This window comes from Drosophila santomea, chromosome 2L, assembly GCF_016746245.2.
Source record: "Drosophila santomea strain STO CAGO 1482 chromosome 2L, Prin_Dsan_1.1, whole genome shotgun sequence".
Taxonomy (NCBI): domain Eukaryota; kingdom Metazoa; phylum Arthropoda; class Insecta; order Diptera; family Drosophilidae; genus Drosophila; species Drosophila santomea.
The window spans coordinates 11,620,932-11,629,175 of NC_053016.2; positions in this window are offsets into that span (position 1 = coordinate 11,620,932).

Here is an 8,244-nt window from a genome sequence, read left to right on the forward strand (position 1 = left end):
TGCAGCAGATACAATCTAGCTTAAAATGCGACTTCGTTTGACATGCAAATCGTAGTGGAGAGATCGTTTCAGTCAGTTGCGTTTGCTATTTGATTTGGATTTATTTTGGAATTGTATGCATTTGGCTTGTTCTCTTGTCAGCCAGCTGTGTTTGTTTACCTTTAATTAGCTACAAAAAATTGTTCTGCTTTCCGTTTTATTTGAACGCTATTTCTCCGACTAATTTTTTGTGGCGCTGTCATTTGTTGCAATCAGTGAGAAAATTAAACGAAATCCCGATGACAACATTTTTATTGCCGCTCGCTTGCCATTAAAATTAGGAGCTAATCACACGTTTAACAAGATTTTGTTGTGTGTTTGGTGTTTGTTTATTCGGTGGTTTCTGACTTCGATCACTTTTTATTTTATTTGTTGCTGGCTTTATAGTGGAGACAGCAGACAGGTGCTTAGCTTATTTTTATTTTTGGCTGCAGCTGAGTCAGCAATCGCCGATCGTGAGAGTTTCTCGCTGGCTTTGTTTTGGATCTTTTGATTTAGTTCATTAATTGGCCATAATAGTTTTGCTTTATAACTGGGTATACAGCAGTGGTGAACTTGGAATTCATTAGAAGCTGGTTGACATGCTCGTCAAGTGTTAGGTAATTACATTCAAACAGTAAGCAGCGGGATTAAAATATCCCCAAGTACTCTGTGCGGTTCCCTAATCATATGTATCTGAGCTTACTCTCTCTTTCGTTTGGGGAACTTCTACTTCAACCCTTCAATTATGGCAACAAAAGCTCAGCGAATGCCAGAAAGAGATGTCGAATGGGATGCAGAGATAGATGGAAAGAGTTGAACAACTAATTAAACTTGAACAATGGCGCAAAGTTGGCAAACAAATGTCATTACTTCGACTTCAGTCTGGTCAGTAAGTAGTAGACGCTGAGTGGTTCGAGTTTTTGGTTTTCTGTTTTAGGTTTTCGGTTTGGGCTGCTGGTTGACACATTTTCTGGAATGTAGGTTAACCGAGTGAGACATGCAACGAAATCGAGTGGATTCGTAAGCCTAAAACTGTAACCAATTCGGATTCGGATACGGGCCTTTTCTACACACATTTTTTTTATTTTTTGGCTACATTTCCGAGATGCGAGTACATAAACAAATCGGATTAGTTGACAAAAATCCAATTAGCCGTGGGCCCCAAAACCCAAAACGTTTGACCATTTTCAACCGGCAGTGGCAGGAAAACTAACTCGAGCATTTGATGGATGTGTGGCAGGCGTAAGAATTTATAGAGCCGTGATTTGATCGATAGGCTCGATGATTTACGAGGCAGGTACGGGTAAATGGTGCAGGTAAATCTCTGGGGGGTGCTACATACCACACATGCAAATTCTCAGACTGCCTGGCGACCCCGGAGATAAGCTGACATCCCGTCCACCTGCACCGGAAAACGGGAAAATTTGAAAACCCATTCGCCATCGGCAGGTCGACACTCATACCTGTGAGCACGGATAATGAACCTCTAAAATCCACGCCTCGCAAATCCTCGAACGGATGCTCAGATCCGCATTCTCGCACTCATCCTCGCTTTTGGGCAATAAAGGGCTAAACAAACAAGGGCACGACAATAAGTCCCTATAGATCCCAGTGCATATTATCATAATCACCAATAAAACCCTAGTCGCAAACTAATCCACAGCAACCCATTTCGGGCCTTCGCTTGCATTCAGAGATTTGCGGTCCACTAGAACTCCCAAACTTTATCTGCATACGAGTAATACTGCATACTTACATTCGGTATCTCAAAGATTCTCGGTATTTCTCGACCACCACCCGCATTTTCGCCTAGTGTAATTCAATCACAGAACGCGTTCTTCCCGGGGAATAAGCGCCTGCATAAAATGCGCAATCTGAATCCCATGGGGCCATTGGCTAATCGCTGTCTAATTATAATTTTGCATTTTTATCGCTAAGGGTTTGGGTATTTTGGGTATTAGGGAGAAGGGAGAGGGGGCTGACAAGGCCGTTCTGTTTAGGATGCGGTTTGTTTTGCAATTAGACGATTAGTCACGCCCTGATTTGTCATTGATACTCCGGTTCGCTCGATTGCTCAGTTCTCGCCGAGTGTTATGTGGCACTAGATGGTACTAGATGGAACCGATGCCCTGTAACTATATGAACTATGCGGGTTAGTGGTACAGCTGACATGGGGGCGGGGTGAAATATGCAGATAACAGGAAGGAAACACGATATGCGATGCCAAAGGGAAGGTCCAACACATTAAAGTATCACAGAATAATATCAGACTGTTGTAAACTACAGCTATCACTTACACAAAACGGTGGGGCAAGAAATTCATCATATATCTGCAAAGGTATTGAAATATCCTGGATTCATTCTACCTAGATTCAGATGAAGTTCATTTAAGAAGCAGCATTCGAATAAACAAACCATCCAAGCGCCTTGATTAACTGTTATGAGCCTTTTAGAAGCGATAAATATCTTTTTAAACTTTAAATTAACATTGCACTGCAAAGTTCCCATTCAAGCGAGGCATAACTTAAAATCGCAATAAGTTGGGTGGTAGGTGGTGGGTGGTAGGTGGTGGGTGGTAGAAGGTGGGAGCAAGAGCAACAACTCCAGGCGAGAGGAGCAGCAACAAGGCGATGCACTTGTGTCACTTAATTAAGTCGACGTTTTATTGTCGTCATGGCAGGCAGCATCGTTGCTCAAGTTAATTACTCAGCAGAGGAGGTGGCTGACTGCGAGTCAATCCCCCCAGCAAATCCCTACCTGTGGAAGGCGAAGGCACTGGCACTGGCACTACTTTTCAACTGGCTGCAAGTGAGCATAACAATTCCCCACTCTTTCCAGGATGCCGACTCCTGAGTTCTCAGCTCTGAGTCCTGCACTTTGGCGCATTTGTTGATTCGCGCACTTGAACAACGTGATGGTGATGGACCTGCCGAGGAGCAGGGAAAGTGACGAGGGGCTGGGGCAGCGAGTTGGAGGCACAACAACCAGTAGCAGCAGCTCTTATCTTAATGAGTTTTTATGCATCTAATTAAATAAATTGCACCCTCTTTGGGCTGTTGGCGCCATGACAACTGGCAAGTCTGCACAAATCTCTCACAACATTTTTATTCGCTAGTCAGTCCCCTGGTTTTTGTTGTTCGAGGGCGTGGTCCGTGCAACTGCCCATGGCCCCTTGGTTACAAAAAAAATAAAATAACACACCCACTAGCTGAAATTCAATTTTAATTACAATTTTTTACCTCAGTCTCTCGCCCTTTTCGCCACTCAAATCGATTTTACTAACCAATTTTTTCCGCAATTTGTACATGGTCGTGTGTGTGTAATGTTTTATATATGCATATATACATAAATGTATATGTATGTGGCTGGTGCACTTTTGTGTATATATTTTTAATCAACCGCGCCCAGACACAAACGCTTAACAACATTTTCAGTGGCTTTCATTTCGAATGTCCGGCAGTTTGTTGAGCCGCAAAGCAGCTACAGATTGTTTTTATATATCGTACACAACTCTTTTTATGAACCGTATGGATTTATTTACTTGACGTAGCCCCTCGCAAACTCGTATACCCCGTATCTACTGTACCTCCCCGATCCATCACCGCTCATCACATTCGTCGTCGTCGCATTTTCAATTTTTCGCTTGCAAATTGGAAAAGTTCAAACGCACACACGCTCTTTGGGGCTTGGGGGTGGTTTTGGACATGGAAAAATTGGAGCGGTTACCCTATCCCCAATCCCCAAATGGCGACTGCGACCTGACCGGACTCCGAAACTCAGACTCTGCAGCAGGACCAACACAGAATCACAGACACATGAGTGCAAAAGCTGCCGATAAATGCGACGAATTCGGGCGCTGCAGCACTGCAATCAGGCTGACCCATGCACAGTGGTTAGAAAGTGATTCGTTTGGGGAAGCTAACCCATTTCATTGTGTTGATTTTCGCGAACGATAAAGTTCGGAAAGTAAATATAACATAGAAACTTATTTGTTAATAGGAACATTAAATTGGTTTAAAATATAATTCGTTACTCCGATCAATCGGTTACTAGCGATTTTCATTAATTTAGGCTTCCATTTCATTTAAGATGTTATATTTTTTAAGAAGACATTTATAATAGTAAACACAGCACTCGCACCACTGTGCAATGGCAATTCGGTTGTAGCTTATGTTGCATTAAGAGGGGCAAAATGGGAATGGGGCGGACAGCATTTACATACGCACACCGTCTCATACTTATTTCGAACATTTCGCCATGTCCGGCAAAGCGACGTCATTTGAACAGCAATGTCAGCCCCAATGAATGACTGACTGACTGCGAGACTGAGTGACTGAATGACTGAATGACAGACTGACGGACTGACTGACTGCTGGATTGATCAAGCGTCGCAGTGACCAATGAAAACCGACGTCTGTGCCGTCTAGATAGGGCGTGCAGCTTTTTTCTGGAATGTGTGTGCGCTGATTGATTGATTATTTGTTCCGCATCACTCACCTGGAAAATTCAACTGAAGTGGCAACTTTAATTAATTTGCTTATGTTTGTTGGCCCGACTAGCCTCAAAGGCCGGGCCAAGCCACTGCAATTTATATGGCGAAAATGTACACCATACGAGTATATATGTACATATATGTGGCATATAAGATCCACATGAGTATATAATAGGCTTGGGCTGGGCTGCAAGTGAACTTAATTACAGGGGCATATAATTTAATTTAAACATATACATCGTGCATATAGAAACTATCTGTCTGTGACCTGAATTCTCATCGGAAGTCAGAGTGAATATATAAATTCAAGCATACAAGTATGATGTCATGTCATGCTAAACTGGTTTACTTGGTTGTCTGCCAGGCAAAACGTCATAAACAAATCATCCTCGTAGCTTCTCCCCAAGTACAATTAATCGATATTAACCTAGTAAAGAGCATTGATCGTTCAAAATTCCGGAGTTCACAGCCCAACTGTGTGGTAAACAAATCCACAAATCAAGATAACTGTTTTCACACATCTTGGCCTATTAACAATGGAAAACGAGTATACAAATGTATTCAAAACAAAGAAGCTGACCAAAAAACTAACAAAATCCGAGCGTTGCGATGACAAGAAAATATATTTAAAATACCAAACGAGACTTGACAAAAAGCATAACAAATTAAGACTTATAATTTAGCGTGCGCCAAAATACCGTTTTTCAGATGGATCCAACCAACCGACCGACTGATGAAAACAATGGAACCTGCGGAGAGCTTCGGTTGATTTGTTTATGAGGAAACCCGACGGGGCATCGTACCTGCATTTCGAATCCCCCCAATTTCGTTGTCATTTTATAGCATTTTAAACGCCAAATTTATCATATCCCCTCTGTGTGGAGCATCCCAAATAGTTCCAACTTTCTTTCCACCCAAATGGAACTCGAACTAAGCTGCGATGTATCTGTATCTGTTCCGACCCCGGGCATTAATTAAACACCCAATGAATTGCCTATTTGACAATGATTTCTGGCCAAGAGTGGTTCGATCTGTGAGACAGAACATAGATTTACGGACCCACTTGTGTCTCGAGCGGATTTTGCTACTATTTTTGGGTAGCTGTCTCAATCGAGTCGAGTGGCATTTTCATTGCCAATCGACAGGTGGAGAATTAAAGATATCATTTAACATGGCTTTAAGCTTAGATTAATTAAGTGCACATTTTGTTTGCTATCTTGCATTAATATTAATACCCATTTAAGCCACTACAAGTAGTTGTCACTTAATCATTGTCCCGCCTCAGTTGAGCCACTTGGTGCAATCCACTTAGGCCAAATTAGTTTGCTGACTAGTTGCATACCGCTGAGTGAAACAATTAAGGGCCCAAAAATGTGGGCTGGCCAAGCAATCGGGGTAATAACATAAAAAAGGGAGATTTAGCAATAAAACGAAAATTTGGCAAAGGCGGCAGCTGCCGAGGAGCGTGGTGTTGTCAACAAACCGCAGCCCTCTAATGAGGCGGACTCGCTTTTTGGGGGGTGACAAATGGGAGGGATGCAGTTTGGTAGTTTTTGATTGACATGTCGTCGTCGCCGACGGCTGGACGTTGACTTGCGTGTCAATTAAAACTAGGAGACTGACAGTGACAGGAAAAGCGACGGGATGGCGGAATTGCGGGATGAGGATCAGGACGGGATTCAGGACACGGACGAGAACGATGCCTGTGGGAGAGCTGGCCCACTTTAATAGGCTCAAAGTGGATTTTAATTTATGTTTGATTTGATTTCATACGATTCGAGCACGGGCACGGGCTTGCACAGCCCAGCAGGCGACCTTTGGGGGAGGGTGGTACCAATTCCCTGGTACCAATAGCATTTCCATCCCACGGTTTCCACCCATCTGCCCACCGGGAACCCCTTTCACCGATGACTTGAGCCCGTCGGCAGGATTACAACAGCAGCTGCCTGTGTTGGACAGTAATTCGCATTAATAGCGCTAGACTGGTGCCGGCTCCCAATCAATGCTAAATACCCACGAACTCGCATTCCCAACCAAAATGCAAAGATGGGATGTTGGGCTGATGGGATGAGGCTCAGAGTCCATCGCTCAACTGGCCGGGTTCCCACGCACTCACAACTCGCATCTCGAGAAAAAGTGCGACGACAAAAGCTCTCGGTTGATAAATTGGGTGCCAAACCATGGCACACAGTGCGAAAGTTGTGAAAAGTTAAACGCTTCCCCTGCAAATGCCTGTGGAACACGCAATTCACCGGCCCAAATACATTACTTACACGGCGAGAATTTTGGGGGTGATAAATACATGCGGTAATCGGATTAGTGCGCAGATTATGGCCATTGGAATAAACTAAACGAGGTCAAATTAGGCAATGAAATAATTAAACCAAAAGTGTGCATCATGGGAAGTGCAAGCCACAAGTTCAAAGTAACATTTCCTTAAGCTTATCATTCTTTTTAATCGTTAAATACTTCTGTGAGCTTTATTTAACATTAGTTTCATTTTACAAAACTTTTTGCCATTGAAGGCATCAAGGATTATTTGTTTCCTTATGACTGTTGTATATTTTATATACTACTTATATTACTAAGTTACAGTTTAACGGCAATTTCCCCCAGTGAATCTCGCATTTCCCACCTTAAGATGGCAACCCAGCATAATCTCAGTGCATTGAAGTCATTATTTTATATGGCAATTAATGAGCTGCCGTGGGAGTGCAAACATGTAACACATGTAAGCATTTAGATCAAATTGTTGGACGCCAGTGCCTCTACCTTCCTGCGGCTACCAAAATATCTGCTCCTGAGTCCCAGGCTCGGCACTCGGTTTTCACTGCGATTCGTCTGACAGTTCGTGACTTGGTCTTGGCGCTATGTGAGTTATGGCCACGTCGTCTGCACGCCAACAACGAAATTATATTTAAAAACACATAACTCAGGAGATTATCATTAAAAGCGGTGGGCGCAAAGAGGCAAAAACGAAATGGAGCGGAGTGCGAACTGAACTGGGACCCCAACTCGATTCCAGATCCCAAATCCGAAAACGGAGCACTCCAGGCAATTCGCGCGTGCGCAAAGCCCAAACGGAAGTCATTAGGTCGAGACGTTCCAAGGCGGCCAGAGATACGCAATGCGGTGCGAGGCGATTTGAGGCGATTTGAGGCGATTCGAGGAGAGGCGGCTAATGTGGCAAGGAGTTGCCCGAGGGCCAAAGGATTACCCCGGCGAGGAGGGATGAGGGCCAGTTCGGTTCGGAGCAGGACAATGCCCATGAATGAATGAAATGCCCGCGCGTTGACAATAAATTGGAGTTGCATTTAAATAAGCCAGCAAAGGGTCGGCGCGGCTCTGGGTGTGAAGTTGCTAATGCGTTTTTGAAGATGCCCTTTCCCGGACCAGGTAATCATCGACATAGCCAGGTGGGGTGGAAGGTAGCATTCATATCTATTTCACGGAAGTTGCCTCAAAAAAGAAACTTTATGTGGGAAAATAACTTAAGTTAGCAGATAAGCGAGCATAAGCCACATGTAACATGCAAGTTAGCATATTTGAGAATTGATTAAATAAGAATTAAAACAATGTCAATGTCTGGCCAGAGTTTTGACTTATCCACTCTAATTTGCAGCACGTAACCCTTTGGGTCACGTTTACTTGCCACCCGACATATGCTCATTTCTGGCCCGATAATTGCCACTTCAAAGGGCCTGTCCCGCACAGCCACACAAGTGTTTCGC